At 36.3% G+C, this 17,322-nt stretch overlaps 1 protein-coding gene across 7 annotated transcripts in view; it reads left to right on the forward strand.

The window, feature by feature from the left end:
* Positions 1–17,322, forward strand: part of RBMS3 (RNA binding motif single stranded interacting protein 3) — a 1,178,968-nt gene that overhangs the window by 424,844 nt on the left and 736,802 nt on the right. The gene's annotated exons all lie outside the window — the stretch shown is intronic.

Below are 17,322 nucleotides of genomic sequence, written 5' to 3' on the forward strand. Positions count from 1 at the left end.
GTGGAAGCCAAATGTTACTTAAAACTAAAAGAGAAGAAGAAGACCAGGTTTCTGCATTTTTCCTTTATGTCTTTCCTCTTCCATTTATGTACTGCTTTAGACATTGTGCCATGAACAGACATTTGAGCGATTTGTGGATCACTTGGAATCCTGGGTAAAAGCGCTTATACAACTGCATTTTTGTTTATTTCCTCTGCACTGGGAAGCTGGGAATAAACCCTAAACCACATGGGGAAGGGAAGGGGAGAGAGGGAGGCAGAAGCCTTAACAAATGAATTATCTTAGGCCTTTCCCCCTTCCTTCTCTCCCTCCATTATTCCTCCAGGCATTGTAAAAACTTTCCATCCCGGGGTCAGAAGCAGTGTGGAGAATCTCTTCTGAAAAGTGCTATTGTTCACACACACTGAGGACTCCATTGCATGAAACCAAATTCCATAGTCCATAATTTTCCTCCTTTTCTTTCTTGTTTCTTAGCTGTGTTTAAATTGTCCATTTTCTTTTCTCATTTCTCTGTTTCTCTCATTCTCTGTAGGTAGCCTGTTCAAGCTCACCTCCAAACAACTTGATACAAGCATTTCCCTTTTCTTCTCTGTTTCAACATGTATTTACTTCCAGCTGCCCTCTTTAGAAACCTTCTTTTTCTGAAATTCTTCTGAGTCCTCAGGCTCTGGGCAAGGGCTGACCAGGGTGCCTGTAAAGCTTCTTAGGGGAAATGCCTTGGAAACTTTAATGGGACAGTAACATTCCAAGCTCGACATAAATGGCTGACAATCTGCAATTCTCCTTGGCATGAGATTTTTCCAGAGGCCTTTCCATAACGTTTCGTGCCAGAACTTGGGATTTCCAGATGTGATATTAGGGCTATGGGCAGTCATTTTGCCTACAAAAGCAAATCAGAACCTTAGTTTCTCATAATGATTGAAAAAAAAGATAGCCATTTCAATGACTTTCTCCTTTTTATATAAAAAAATTTTATTCTAATGTATGATTCACATTTAAACAAAAATTATTAAGGCTCTGACGATGTAATTATTTCACAACAGTTATGATGGTGGATTCCATAAACTTATATTCAGCACCTATTTATTCTCTGACAAGGACTCAAATTTTCTCTTAATACCTGCTTTAAATATGTAGATGTCACATAAATTTTATTTGCATATTCATGAGAAAAGATATTTCCTTGCATATTTCCTAATTCCTAACATGGTTAGATGTGATTTAACAATTGTTCACAGTGCTGGTGAAGGGTCTGGTCAACTTCTAAGGTAAAAGGTATTCAGGAAAAGAAACCATTAGGTGCAGAATGTAGAGAACATAGGCGGGTGGGCTTATGGAATGAAACACAAGGCTGCATACTCTGAAGCTGGCAAAAAGTGAGATGTAAATGGAAGGCGAGATACCTATTCCAGCCCTGCCAACTCCCATGTCTGTGAGCCTTAGAAAGTTACTGATAGAATCTGACTCTCAATTCCTCATCTATAAAATTTCATCTGAGAATAATGCTATCTTGAAGATTCGTTGATAGGATTAGATAAAATAATGTTTATAAAGTACTCAGCACATTTGAATTTAAACTTACATGAAACTTACTATGTGCCTGACAGTTTCTGAGCATTCTACAAATACTCTTCCATTCTTCATAACAGCCCTGTGACATAGCCCTATTTTTATTATCATTCCTATTTTCTAGAGGAGGAAAAAGAACTACAGAGAGGTTAGCTAATTTGATTAAGGTCACACAGCTAGTGATAGAACTGGGATTCCAGTCCCAGTATCCGGTTATCAAAGACCTTCACCTAGCGACAAGGTATTGCGTTCCACTTAATAAATTACTCCACAAGTGTTAACATTCGTTCCTGTTTGCCTCCCATTATTTTTTCATGATTCCCTGTTATATCTTTTAGTTCTCTGAAACGAATATTGCTATTCTATGTGTGATGTGACTGCCTTAAAGCGCCTTAACATTTGGCTTCTTCATTTAACGTTATTCTGTTCTTAACTATTTCCTCGCCCACTCACCCTTCCATTCATCTGCACTTACATTCCCCAGCCCTCCAACAACTTTCCACTCTCCTGGGCCAACATATTTTTTATAAAACCATATGATTCATTTTTACAGTTCCTTTTCCTGCTTTTAGAAGCCTTAAGTAGAAGTCAATAAGTTGCTAGAGCATAAATTGTAGCCCACATCAAATATAGGTAAATTTGTTATTTCAGTTTAAATGACTTGTTTTCTACACCTTCACTCTTGGTGTATAAATAAATGACCTAATTTATTGTAAAATTTTTCTTGGCTTGATCTTCAAGCAGGTAACCACACTACCGAACCTCTGGCTGACCCCGTCTTCCTACCTGATTCACTTACCCAAGCATCCATTTTGAAACACAAAATGATGGGTAAATTCCACTGTTGGAATGTAATGTCAGACATGTTTTTAAAAATGGAATGAGAATTTCTTTCTTTAGGGTTGGCCAGAAGCCCTACCACTCCCTTTGCTCTCACTCCCCATCTCCACATTCCTACCTTCGGGTCCCCAGCCTGGCCTTGCAGTCATCTGAGTTTGTGATGAGTGCTTTGACATTCGATTTCCATATATCCATATGAAATTGAGTTTCAGTGATGTTTCACATCCCTTCCCTTGTTGCTAACTTTGCTTTTCCCTTGCGTTTCACCTTGAGTCTCTACCATGAGTCTCAAACCCAGGTCTAAATTGACTCTAGTTTTCAAAAACCCATTTCTTATGTGATTCTTGTCTGTCTTTGTTGTTCTGTCACTGCTGTGACATCCTTCCTCAATAGCTGTCATACCCTCACTTGGACTCTGTGTCTACTGCACCCCACTACCCCGTTCAGGCCCAGAACTATATGCAGCCACATGTCTGCTTCTTCCTTGGACCACATGCTGACTCATGGCATTCCCATGCACTCAACTTCTATGCTGCTCATACTTAAGGGGCTGTTTCTCCTTTTCAACCTCATCATCTTTTTTGTGACACTTGATTCAGTCTTCAGAAATGACACAAGCAAAATCACCTAAAAGTCCTACTAAATATCTCTCTCTCTTCAAATTTTTGAATAAGTTATGTGCACAGTCCCTCTTACCAAGCATTAACTGAATTCCTGTTATTTCCAGAGTGCTATTTTGAGTGTTGCAGTACAAGAACCATTATTTCCTCTCTCAGTCAGTTTACTGCATATATGGGGAAGCTGGTCAAATGTTCCATGCCTGGGCCTTTGGCTGAGCACTAGCATGTGCAACTTATACAAGAGAAGCTGTTAGTCTAGCACCAGACTCTCATCCAAAAATCTCCTGGGGAATATATGTAAATTCCAGAAAGAAACTGATTTTGTGCACTAATGCTATAATTTTGACCATTAATCCTGACAAAGAGTAGCCTATAAGTCTTGTTAAATCTCTAGTATCTAACCTGACATATCCCACGTGATTTCAAAAGATCAATCTCCAATATACACAGGATGCTCTCTGTTGACTGTACATTGTGAGTGGGAAAGATATTTTACACCAGTGCCCAAAAGACAGGTCTTTAATGGGTGTGACTTCTGTTTCAAGCTGCAGACAGTAGTGTACATGGAAGTACACATCTGAAAGACAGCTGAAGGGTTTTCTCCAACAACAGAAGCTTCACTGCTGGAACAGGGCCAGATTGGAGCTGTCTAGATTCTTTGTGAGCCTGCTCCAAGCTAGCATATTTATTATCAAGAAAGAAGATTTGCCTGATATTGGGTCATTGATGTTCGTCTTGCAGTGTTTCCTTGCAGAAAATTGCAAGAAAGGTGATTGGATTAAGTTTAGCAAGGAAATTCCTGAGAAACCCACCTTTCTTCAAGAGCAAAGTCCTGAAAACATCCTGCAGATTGGGATAACCGGCTATTTGCTTATTACTCTATATTTGTAAAATAAATGATGTATCTGAAAAAATAAATAGTGACTATCTCAGGGCCAATGATATTTTATTGAAGAGTAGAGCATTCTCACTGTTTTCTTTTTCTTTCTTTTTTTCTTTCTTTCTTTCTTTCTTTTTTTTTTTTTTGGTTATGAGGATAGTGGTTTACTTATAAATGATTATTTAGCTCAATGCTTATAAAATATCTGCATTCTGTTGGTTCAACACGCAAATCTTTTGTGGTGGTTTTGAGAAAACTCCAGACTTTCCAAGTCTGGGAACAGATGGAGCTCTAAACTCAACTGCATTTCACAACAGGGAAATGTGTTGCTGTCTACCAGTCTGTTTTCACTTTATGTGAGATGTTCTACTCTCTAGTCATCAGAGTTATTAAACATCTATGAGTATACAAGCTTTTGAAGTGGATGTGCTGTACACTTATAGAATTTAGGAAAACTCAGACTTAGCTATACTCTTCAATACTTCTGGGTAATTTTTAATTACTTTTGGGAAGTGTAACCATTTAAATATGTTTTGTGAGATGGGCTCTGTAGAATTTTGGTCACAGGTGTTAACCTGAATAAGTCTACAAGAAATCGAAGTCACATGCATTGAAAACACGGAGATGAAATAATTCATTTAAACATTTCCCATTTTTATAGCTGACTAAAATTCACTGAATAAGAACTAGTTGGTTGTATATATGGGGCAGAGTAGATATTGTGCATGTTTTACAACCTTAGCTGGTGTTCATGAACCACTCAGCATTTGGTTGTGTAGTTATTTATGCTAAACCTCACAGAGCAATCTCAGAGTACGGAGTTTAAAATCACCTTCCATTTAAAGAGAAAAATCAATCCCTCTGTTCCTCCCTTCCTCCCTATTTTTTTCTTCTCTTCTTTCTCTTGTTCTAGTTTTTGCCTCATGTCATATAAACAATAAGGGACCAAATTTCATAAAAGGAAGGGTTACCTTCACCAAAGAGCATAAAATTGTCGTGTCTCAGTTTCTTATATGCCAAGTTTACTACATCAAGCCTAAAACTTACCAATTGAAATAAAGAACTAAATTAACTCAAAATGATTTAACTTAATTAAATGACTCATTATGTTTATTTTGATTAGCTAAGACCCTTACTTCATATATAACAATTCAATTTATGTATTTGCAACTGACTCAAAATATTTTTAGATTGCATCTTTTCTATAAAAGTACGCCTCTTAGCTAGTACTCAGATATTGACTGAATAAAGGAATCAGTCTTAGAGATGGTACTTTGCACAGGTTTAACAACAGTTTTGTAAATCATTATTAACATAGGATAAACTTAAGCATATTAGTAAATGAGTATATCTGAATCCTGGGGAAAATAGCATTTGAAATAGTCACATCTTGGCGTAAATATTTTGGTACGGTCAAGGACTAAAGTGTTTCTCATATTTCACTTTTTCAAGATGTTAGTCTTTGAATCAAACTTCTTAATTGTTTTTGACATTATATTTCTGCTTTCATTTATATTGTCTGTGGAAGCTCTAAATTCCAGCAGTGGCCTGAAAAAGCTAGCTTTCTTCTTTCCCTTCCTTCCCTCCCTTCCTCCCTCCCTCCCTCCCTCCCTCCCTTCCTTCCTTCCTTCCTTCCTTCCTTCCTTCCTTCCTTCCTTCCTTTAATTAAATTTGTGGCACTAAGGGTGGAGGAGGGGACCTAGGAAGAATCTTAGTTTTTAGCCCTCAACCAAATAAATATTCATCTTCCTATAATTTTGTTTTTCAAGAATTGAGCAAATGGGAATTTTTTGTATGTTTTTTTTTTAAATAGAATGTGTTATAACTAAACTTGATTGCATAATCAGTAACTAGTTAGACATAAGTCTTACAAGATGCTAATGAAACATAATGTAAAAATGTTCATGTTTAAGTCTGGCAGACTAGGAGTTACATTAGTGAGTTGGGTCTTTGGTGACTTCCCTCTATGTTGTGTAAAAAGGAAAAAGAGGAGGCCTTTGACCAGTGGTTCTCAAAGTGTGGTCCTTGGATCAGCAGCAGTAGCCTCATCTGAGAACCTGATGAAATGCAAATATTGGAGCTCTTCCCTGTTTGATTCTAAAAGGAGAGAGACAGGAGCTTGAAAGAGATGTCTTCATGCAGGTGGGACTTTTAGTAATCCTTAAGTCATAAAGCACAGGCAACTAGCCATTTGTTCCACCTACTGGGATTGGAAGAAATCTCATCAAGTTGTATCTGTCTCTTGTATGGTATGAAAGGGCTAAATTCCCATGTAGCCATCCTAGTTGAAATGAATCCTATTTTAAAAAGGGTCTGTTGCTTTTAAAATAATTTACTCAAAATTTAACTGCCCTTTCCATCTGTAAATTTATCTCATGGCTCAATTAATGAAACTGTTCTCTTATCCTGTTTCTAGAAATTAAAAAATGGAAAATAGATTAATATTCTCTCCCTTGCCTTTGGACATTTGTAAAGCATTTTTCAAGGAAACATTTGTCTTTTAGACTTTATGCTTCTTCATGGAATCCCTTTTTCCCCCTAAGTTTATTTTTTTCAGGACTTATTTTCCAACATATGTGACCCTATAGGAATTAGCCTAGTTCTCCAACTGGAAACGTGTTGGGACAAAGGCCCCCTTTTGCAAAAGGATAGAAAATGACAGTCCTTTGGGTACAAAATTAGTTCCTCTTAATCCTCCCCCAAGGTGTACCATTTTGTGCTCCAACTTGTATGGCCTGTAAACCTTGAGGAATTTTATTGTCTTTGAACATTATCCAGCAAATCTCCTCTAATTAATTTAATCCCTATAGACATATGCTTGTTGATCAGTGTAAATCAAGGCCAAAAAAATCAGTACTGTTTGGAAAGTGCTGCGTTTTGGCAAGAAGAATCTTGATTGGAGTTGTTTAAAGCTCATGCAGCAAAGATACTTTGGGAGGCTTTCCCCCCACCCCATCCCCCTTTTATAGGGACGTCTAGCAGACATTGTACTTGTCATGTACGCATGTACGTGCTTATCCCTTCTAAATTCCTTCTTCCAATTGCTAATAAAAGTTATTACCATTTTTAGATTTGCAGAAACAATCTTAGAATAATCAGAAGACGAAGCATCCCGAGAAGTCACAATACAGCCTATTCACTTAAGTTAATTTTTCTCTAAAGGATAGCATGGATGAATGCCTTTTTTATTTTATCCAGGACTTCCAGACTTGAAGATTCAATTGTCTTTCTAGATAACAGAGCTCCATGATTAACAACACATTTTGTCAGGAAAGTCTCTTTAATGCTGAGTTCATTGCCTTCAACTATAGCTCAAGATCATTGTCTGTGCCTTGCCTTCCTTATGTCTGAAAGTCTAGTAGTAAATCACCCCTGACTTTCTTCTTTCTTTACTAAATTATCCTAATTTTTTTCTTCTTTTACTATTTCTTAGTTTCTAGATTTCAATATTTCCCTTATTCTTTTTAAATTCTTTCTAAACTCTTCATATCAAACAGAGTTAATATTTTAGTAGGATCAAGGCAGTGCTGATCTGAGGGCATAGATGAACTGTCTAATCATTCTGATTCTTGGATATACTTTTATTTTTATACCCAAAGTCTTGAAATCATAGACTCCTTTGATTCTTTTATTCCTTCTTCACATGCTTGCATGGGGATTGATTCCAGCCTATTTTATGTGCAGATAGATAAATAGAAAACCTTTTTATTGATTGTTTTTAACAGTACAGAATTTGAAGTTACAATGTCAACACATAATGCTTTTTCTCAGACCAATTATATCTGAAGTTGGTAAAACTTTTCCTTAAAAGGCCAGATAGTCAATATTTTAGGTTTTGTGAGCCATAAGGTCTCCGTTGCAACTACTCAGCTCTGCTCTGAAAGCATGAAAGTGGCCTTAGACAATATATATACAAATGGGTATGGCTGTATTCCAATAAAACTTTATTTCTGAACACTGTGAAATTTGAATTCATGTATTTTTCACATCACAAAATACTATCATTCTTTTCATTATTCCCAAACCATTTTAAAATGTTTTTAAAAATCTTAGCCCATGAAAAAGGAGAGTTTTATTTAAGTACTGAAAACGATCATCAAGCTGCAGATATCTCTTCATCTAGGAGTGGTTGTTTTGGTCCCTCTCACCTGAATTTACTGTTCCAATCTTTTATGAATCAAACCCATTTCCACTGTTTTCTAATGTATTCTCTGGCACAAATTTAATGCTGCTACACTGTACTCCTAATAGTAGAAGGCCTAGCTGGTGTTCAAACAATGTCAAGTGAATGAATGAATGAATGAATGAATGAATCCAAAAGGAAAGGGGAGAAAAGAAGAGACTACCTAAATTGGAGACACTTGTATAATTGTCAAGGAGGAAACATATGTACAAGTAAGGCCTTTGAAAGAAGGGATCATCTAAATACCCACCATCTCAGTACTTTTATATTTTGAACAAAGAAAAAACTGTTTGAATTGAATAAAGTTCTGTTGCTTCTCTACTTTTCCTTTGGTATCGTCTCAGATTTGTGGGTAAGTTTTGATTTTAAAAGTTGTATCCATATTAGGGTACAAATACCTATACTATTAAAAACAAAAGTACCACAGGGTAGTGAGGAGGGGAGGAGGAGAGGTTGGTGGGGTAAAAGGAGTCAAATATGTGGTAACAGAAAGAAATCTAACTATGGGAGGTGAACACACAATGTGCATGTATGTGTGTGCATATGTGTGTATGTGTATATATATGTGTATATATATATACCTTTCTGTTAAAATGTATAGCTTAAATTATTCACAGTGGCCAGGACATGGAAGCAACCAAAATATCTTACAATAGGTGATTGGATAAAGAAGCTATAGTACATATATACAATGGAATATTACTCAGCCATGAGAAGAGATGAAATACTGCCATTTGCAAAAACATGGATGGACCTCGAAATAATCATGCTAAGTGAAATAAGCCAGACAGAAAAAATTGAAAAACACGTGATATCACTTGTACATGGGGTATAAACCTAAAAGCAACAAACGAACAGGACAAACAAACAGAGACTCATGGACATGGACAATAGACTAGTGGTTACCAGAAGGTGGAGTGGGGGAGAGGGAAGAGGGAGGTAGATAGGGTAAAAGGGGCAAATATGGTGACAGAAAGAAATCTAACTATGGGAGGTGAACACACAATGTAAATATATATATATATATTACTGTTAAAATGTTCAGCCGAAACGTACCAGATTTCATTAACCAATGTCACCATGAAGAAATTAATTAATTTTTAAAAAGACAAAATAAACAGATAAATAAATAAATGCAAGATGCCATCCAGTATAATGAACTTATATCCCTGTATGTGGCAGATTTGCTCAGTCAATAAGAATCTCCTGCTAGATAAAGTGCTGTTATTGGTTCGAATTTATCAAGAACCCACTGCTTTGACAGCTACAGACTTAATATCAACATGTGAATAGCAGCCAAGCAATCTTGGTAAGATCTGGGAAAGAACATGTAGGTACATCAAATAAATCCTTCCCTATACCAGAAAATTTGCCTTATAGCATATATCCTTTGTATGGTGGAGAAATGATATTATCATATAAGTAAAGGACAATGCCTTTGTAAAAATATGCATGATTTATTAAGTCTAATATGAGATTAAAAATTCACTCTAGCCAATGAAAATCCCTTTTTTTAAAAAAAAATAAGCCTTTTTGCGCGCTGCAAATTTATATCATTATTGCACTCACATTTATGCTTTACAATGTGGATGGATATTTACATAAGCCTCCCTGGTCATTTTGACATTGGAGAATAATGCTGTTTTGAGAACCATAAGAAAACGTATCCCTGTGCTTTCTGTGGCTTCACTGCTTTAAGTCTGTATTGAGCAATACATGAGAAAAGTTTCGTTAAGAAAGAAAATAGAAAATCCACCAGTTCAGAGATGCCTAGGGTGCTTTGTATTCTATAGAATGTGACGAGCTGGCTCTGGAAGGGTTTAGGCTCTTAAAGAGTGAGAGAACAATTCAATCTATATCCATTAGAACAACCTAATGAACTGCATTTCCACAAGCTTGACTTGGTCCAGTTAAATGAGGAACAAGCTAGCTAACAGATCCATCAGATAAGCTGGCTGAGGCCACTGCTTTTATTCCACAGAGGGAGATTTCATTGGGAAGGGGCCAGGTTTACCATTCCAGTGCCCACCAAATAGGCTCTGTGGAATGCAAATTCCATAAAATGTAACCAAATAAAGGGCGTTTAGTGAAAGTAGTTAAAGAGCCCCTATGAGATGTGGTCCACCACTGGAGAGTCACAGGGCACATTAATAAATGAAGGGCTCTGAGCAGTCCTGCACGAGATGGCTGACACAGAAAATGCTTTTGCTGGTGCTTTGCTATCCTCTATGCTTTAGGAAGTGAACGTTAAGTAGCACTTTGTTAACCTAATATGTTACTTCAACCCTGGACTTTTGATTGTGAGCAATTCCTCAAGAAGGTAAGGTAGAAAGTTAAAGATTTTTTATTTTTACCTTTAAAAAATGTTTCTTCTCTACTTAGAGGGTAAAAAATCTATTCCCCCCCCCCCCCCCGATTTTAAGTGATTATGAGCTTCATATTCTAAACTTAAAGGTTTTTGTTTGTTTTTATAAAGGCTTTTGAGGAATTGGCAGTAGAATGAGAAATAAAATATCATCTCTCCAGATTCTATGAGAAATGCCACAATGTCTCCATTTAACTGGGTCAGCTCTGAGTTGGGATTGTTAAACTCACAGTTTTAGTTATGCAACACCCAACGGGGCCTCTGGTTATATTAAAGAGTGGTACAGAAATAATAGAAATAATTAATTTTTGTTTACTTCCATTTATAAGTTGAATATATGACACATGGCAAGAAGTGTGTTTTGAACAGTTAGAGTGTGACAATTCCCCAAAGATTACTGATTGTGGGCTAACAGAGGGTTTTTCAACCTTGCCACCTTGACATTTTAGGACAGACAATTCTTTGTTCGGAGACTGTCCTATGCATAGTAGGATGTTTAGCAGCATTACTTCTAATGCTAGTAGCATTTCCCAACTCCAGTAATGACGACTACAGATGTCTTTAGACATTGCCAAGTGTCCCCTGGGAAGCAAAATCATCCCCAGTTGAGAACCACGGGGCTGGCAGCTCTGGTGTGGGGCCCCTTTTTTAGGTTGTCTGCTGGCAGCTTTTTTATTCCTAACATCTGTCACAGCTCCTAATTCATTCATCTGGAAATCGGTTCCAAAATATGACTTTTTAGTTATGAGCTTCCTGCTCATATTATTCTCATATTATTACTATATTCTTTTAAAATAAATTCATATTTGGTAGAGACCTATTTCATTATTATAAAATCCAAATCATGTATAATCCCTCAGTTTTTATTGTTCTTGGGGTAGAGCTTGAAATAAGAACAATTTAGGTGTCATAACTTCTACTATAGTAATTAAATTATCGGATAGTCTCTTTTAGAATTTTAGTTGTATGTATAAGACCAAAGGGATGAAATATGAAAAACCTTTTTCAGAAGTGTGTGAATAATTTTTTAAATGTGATTTTTATAAGCAAATATTAATTTGCATGAGAAAATACATAAATATAATGCAATTTTTTTCCATAAAGCCAATTCTTTGTTAAATTAAAGAAAATCAGTCTCTAAGCATACCAAGAGCAGTGACAAATAAGATATTTTCAGCACTGAACTTTTCACCCCAGATTCTTGGATCCACATCTTTATTTCTACTGAAAGGCATTCAGATGAATTTTTTTTTTAATTCAAAAATGTGGACCAGTAGGAACAAGTTTTAAAATTAAAACTATGAATCTATGAGCTTGGAAATCACGTATGTGTACCTGACTTGCTTGCGAGGTACTCCTTTAGTTTTTAAAAGTTAATCAAATTCCTGTTTTAGTAATAATAACCTATGTGATGTTTAAATTAGCTTTGTTGATCTTTTACATTTCACTCTTTTCCTCTCCTGGTTTTCTCCACCTTTCAATTTCATGCCTTATTATTCAGATCAGAACACTAAAAGAACGGAATTATTCAAAAATAAGTCCACTGGGCCAGCATAGATTTTTTTTTTCTTACAAACACATGCACACATAAGATAAAGAAAAAAAGAGAGGGGGAGGGAGAGTAAAATCTAAAGAGTTATTAATGATATTTACAATTGCTAATATGCCTTACAGTACAACCCTTTGTACTTATTTTATTAAAACAAAATAAATAAGGAAAAGAGAACACTAAATCTTAATAAGAGAAATTTTAAGGAACTGAAGTCTACTACAGTCAGTGGGGCCAGACACTAGAATGACCTGTGGCGAGAAGCTCTTGGTTTCCTGAATGCTTGAGTGGCAGTGGCAAGAGCCCATTCCTTCCTTTTTCAGGGGGAAGCTGAGCAAAACCAAGCTCAGGTGCTGTACCAGTAAGAGCTGTCAGATATGTGGGCATGTGGCAGCCTCATTTGAAATTTGATTCTTCTCCTAAATCATCAGGATTGGCTCTGAGGATGATATAGTTAAAAGTCACAGGTCTTGAAAAGCAGATCTATATTTTGCCATTTGTTCACAGTGGGACCTTGGGCATCTCTTTTTGTTTACTTGACATTATGCAAGATGCTGTGGCAAGTACAAAGATGGTCAACACATGGTCCCTGTCCTTCAGGAGATTATAATCCAATTAGTTCTCTAGGGTAAAATGTCAAGAGAGAGCCATCTTTTCTTGAAAGTCATGTTCAGTAGGCTACAGCGAGTATTTATAACTCCTTGCAGTTAGAGCATTTGGTCTTGATAATAGTCAAGCTGAGAACGAAAAATGACTAAAGAATTATTTTAATGCGTATATTTAATTCATTGATTTTGTGTACCTGCTTCCTAGTTAAGAACTGTTAAAAACAGGATTACAATTTGTAAACCTTCACTTAGGTCTTAATATATTATTTTGAAATGACCTGAGAAATATATGTCTGATATATTGAAGTGGTCTGTTGAATATATATTTAATGTACAGTAATATCTCTTTCCTCTCTAAACTATTAACTTATCAAGGGCAGGATATAAGTCTTATTTACCATCAGAATCATAGTGTCCTAGCATATAGTAAGAACTCAACAGATGCTGTTCTTACTAGGCTTAGAAATGTGATGTGAGATCTTAAGATCAGTGGAATGTATATGTTTGTGATTATAGAAAAGTGGGGTCAGGTTAAGTAAGTATGCTGTTTTTGAAAAGTCACATGTCCACTGTCCAACAGATGACAGGGGTGGCTTTTGACAGATTATCTAAGAAATTAGTACTCCAGAGGTACAAAGGAACAAATTTCATTCTGTTCCCTTGCACACTTCTTTCTTGAGTGTGGTTGGCTTGCCCTTTCACTCTTTCATTCCACCATGCAAGGAGAGATCCATACATCCAGCGAACCTCAGTATTGCTATTTATCTCCACCTGATCTTGTTTCCAAAGGGATCTGAGTTGAAAAACTCCAGTAAGAATTATGTACCTAGTCACATGCTGACCCAAGTCTTCTGGTCCCCTGGCCTGTTCTTATCTTAAGAAATTGTGCTCTGAGCTAGTTTCTAACTCTAGTTGCTAACAACATGTCAGGTAAATAATAAATGAAGCAACATATGTATTTCTTATGTGCCATGGAAGACTTACTCTGAATAAATAAAGCGTTTAGAGGACAGCAAGAGGTTATGAAGGATTGTTTCCATCTAGCTTTCCAGCCCATCTGGTACATAACAAACATATTTAACCCAAGCAATTTCTTTTGTCATCATGAATTGCTCTTCACCACCCCCTTTGCGTGGAAGAAATCATGAGAGTAAAACATGGTTCCAGTGAGTACAGAAAATGCTGACAAATGGCAGGGAATTCTAGGAGATAGGATCAAAAACACTGTTACTCAGTAATGGTAGCATCGTGTGCTCAAAAACTTTCTCCTGTTTGTGCCTTTTCAGATGAAGCAGACTGTAAAAATGTTTACTTCACTGAATTCTGAATTCTCTGAAATCCTGAATCATCAGTTTCGCCTTCCACATACTATGTACGTGTGTGGATGGACATGTGTTTAATTCACACATTTTAAGTATGGTGAAGCTTCATGTGTCTTAGTGCAAGCTAAAATTTGTTTATAACATCAATATCTTCTAAATCAGGGATCAGCAATGTTTTTTTCTGTAAAGGGTCAAATGATAAATATTTTTGACTGGGCCATACATCTTTGTTGCAATGACTCAATAATATAATCACTAATACAAAAATAGATATGGGTCTGTTTAAATAACCCTAATTAGATCCCTAATCTAACAAAATGCAAAGTGTATAATATGGGAAAGAAGCCACTTGTCTATAGATCAGCCTGTCATCTTTATGTAAACACATTTATAAGGAAATTCAACTTAAAGAAATGTTTAAATTCTTTGAGTACTAGATCTTTTTTCCTCCTAGACCACATGTGAATCAGTTGTTATTACCAAATAAGAACATGATGTCTTTGTCACCATGAAAAATTACCCTCCCCCTTACATTATTTCCCTTAGCATATCCTTCTTTTTTTACTTAACCACTTAGTGATAAACCTCACTGGTGGGAAGGGCCAGAGATTTGCTGCCGGAATGACTTAGCATCCTCAAGCCCCTGCCTGCAGCCCTTGAAAAAGCTCCCAAGCTCAGCTGGCCACCTGAGCTGGCTCTCTGTTTCTGCGGGTTAGAGTTGGTATCATGTTTCTAATGGATTAGCTGACTACTGGGAATGCAGAAGGGTTTTTAAAGTCTCTTAACTTCTAAATGCAGCACATAAATGGAGTTCTATGAATATTTAATTTGAGTACAAGAGCCTAAGTTCTTTGCAATTAGATTAGTTGTTGCTTTCGGGAGAGACAGTATTTCCTTGGAGTGTTTTAGGATTCAGAGTATGCTCTGTTTTCCTCGTTTTAGAACTTTCCGTGAGCTGGGTCATGACCACTTTTATAAAATGTTCAGAAGCCATCCTTTTTGGGTACATCTAGCACATGTCTTCTCTCAGTCATTAGGAAAGAGATGGAGTTTTCAAGTATAATATCTCTTATATCTTCCATTAGCAACTTTCCCAGTGGATCTCTGCAAAACCCGGGTTTCAGGTTTGCCTAATGAGCTAGCAGCCTCTGCTGCAAAATTCACCTGCTTACCTCTCCAGTCAGATGAGCAGTTAGTTAGTTTATTAGAAGCACAATCTGGCATGAAATTCCAGGTCATCTCCTTTTGTCTTTTGACACAAAAATACTAGAATAATGCCCCAGTACATAGTAGGCTCTCAAAAAATACTTGACTGAATAAATTCAAGGTTCTAATCCTGTTCTTAGTGTAATCTTGAGTAAGACTTGGTCTAAGAGTTTCCTCATTTATAACAAGAGATTTTTATAAGTTAATTTTAGGTCCCTTATAGCTCTTAAATTTGATGCTTCTTTGGGCTCTACACTTTGCTAGGTAGTAAAATGCCTATAAATTATTAGAGCTCCCTGACCTCTGAGAAGCATAACATTAATTAGGAAGGCAATGAGAACACATAAAATAGCTATGAAAAATAAAATGCATCATATAATCAAGAGTGCCTAGTATTGTTTTCAGAAGATTGTGGGAAGAATTGATAGGAAAGGAATATTTGAAGTGGGTCACTAAGATAGAAATTAGGCTGCTAAAAAGAAGAAAAGGGAAATTTCCAAGAGTCATTAAGGGGAAAACAAAGCTATTAAAAGAAAATAAGGAAATCAGGAAAGAATATGGTGTATATAAAAAAAAAAATTGTGGATTTGGTGACCTCACATATTGACATTGAAATTGTTTTGCTGCAGACAGCCTCTTTTTCTCTTTTTGGCCTCTTTTCTCCTTCTTTCTCTTCTCTCCTTTTATTTTTATTTTAAAATGAACTTGGTAGAAATATCCTTCAGATTATTTATTAACCAAATTTTTTTTTAAGTACCTAACTTAAGCATGAACTCAGGACCTAATCATTGCTTCTTTCGACTATTACAACAGCTTCTTAAGTGGTCTGTCCCTGTCTCCGGTTTGTCCCTAGGCACGTCTAAAATTTCCAAAATGCAAGTCTGGCCATGTCATTGCAGTTGCATCTCAACACCTGAGGATACAGGGCAGGTACTTGGCATGAGCAGCCCTTCAAGCTTGGCTTCAGACACTCACAGCCTCAGGCCCCATCATGGCCTCTTCTCACTTAGGCATCAATAAAGTCCGATATCTCTGTTCTCTAAACATACCTGGTTGCTCCCCACACTGCACAACCAAGTCCTATGTCACCTTTTCATTCGCTTTCTCCTTTCTCCAGCAGAGTTAATTATCCCCAGTCTGGGTCACTGTTTCTGCGTTGCTTCTGTTTGTCACGTACTGACTATATTTGGTTGCAATAACTAGATTGTGATTCCATGAGAGGAAAGTTTGGGGCTCTTTGTTTTTGAATTCTAAGTCCTCCAGCACAGTCTTTGGCACACAGCAGTTATATTGAATGTTCCATAAATATCTAGTCTTCCGTGCCGAGGTACAAAATTTGAGAAAGAGCTCACATTTTTCTCTCTATAAATAGAAGTTTCTTATGTTTTCACAAAGTTATAGTCTGGCTTTGCTGATTTATCACATTAGTTGGCTTTCCATCTAATTTGAATCTCATTTGGACGCATCTTTTTCTCTTGTCTATCTACTAATGTCTGTCTAGCTCCATTATTACCCTTGTGAATGAATGTTCTAATGTATTCAACATATGATGTCTTAAAAATGTTCTGTAATTTGTACCATCACTATCTGCTCTCTTGTGGTGGTGGGTCCTGGAAAATGTTGTTGGTTTCCATTAGTGGAAGAGTCTTTACGAATTAAAGCAATGCTGTACGTCTTTTTCTTAATGCACTTGCCACAACAACAGGACAACATAGGGACTACCATGGCAACATCTGTAGAGAAATAAATTCTTTTGTGTGTGGAAGCATCTGTTTCCCATACATCTTTAAATTGTTAGGATTTCCTAGTATCTTTCTTTAGCACACACACAAAAAATCTATTTTCCACAGAATAGTTGAATATACATAAATATACCATATATATGCATACCCTCCACATGTTTTAAATATGAATAAATACTAAAATTAATGGTTAATTTTCCATGTTCATTAACATTTAGATGATATTTAATCTTTGTTATTAAAAATAGCTCCACATTGAAAATTATCATACATGCTTCCTTGTTCATTTGAAGGTTATTTTTCTTATGAAATACAATAACAGGAATTGGTGCCATAGGATATGAAATATTTTAATTATACTTGAAACTGTTAAACTGCTCTTCACAATAGTTATAGTATTTTGTATGGAAATGTCTGTTTCACATACTAGGCTAGATT

Source organism: Rousettus aegyptiacus, unplaced genomic scaffold, assembly GCF_014176215.1.
Source record: "Rousettus aegyptiacus isolate mRouAeg1 unplaced genomic scaffold, mRouAeg1.p scaffold_m13_p_4, whole genome shotgun sequence".
NCBI lineage: Eukaryota > Metazoa > Chordata > Mammalia > Chiroptera > Pteropodidae > Rousettus > Rousettus aegyptiacus.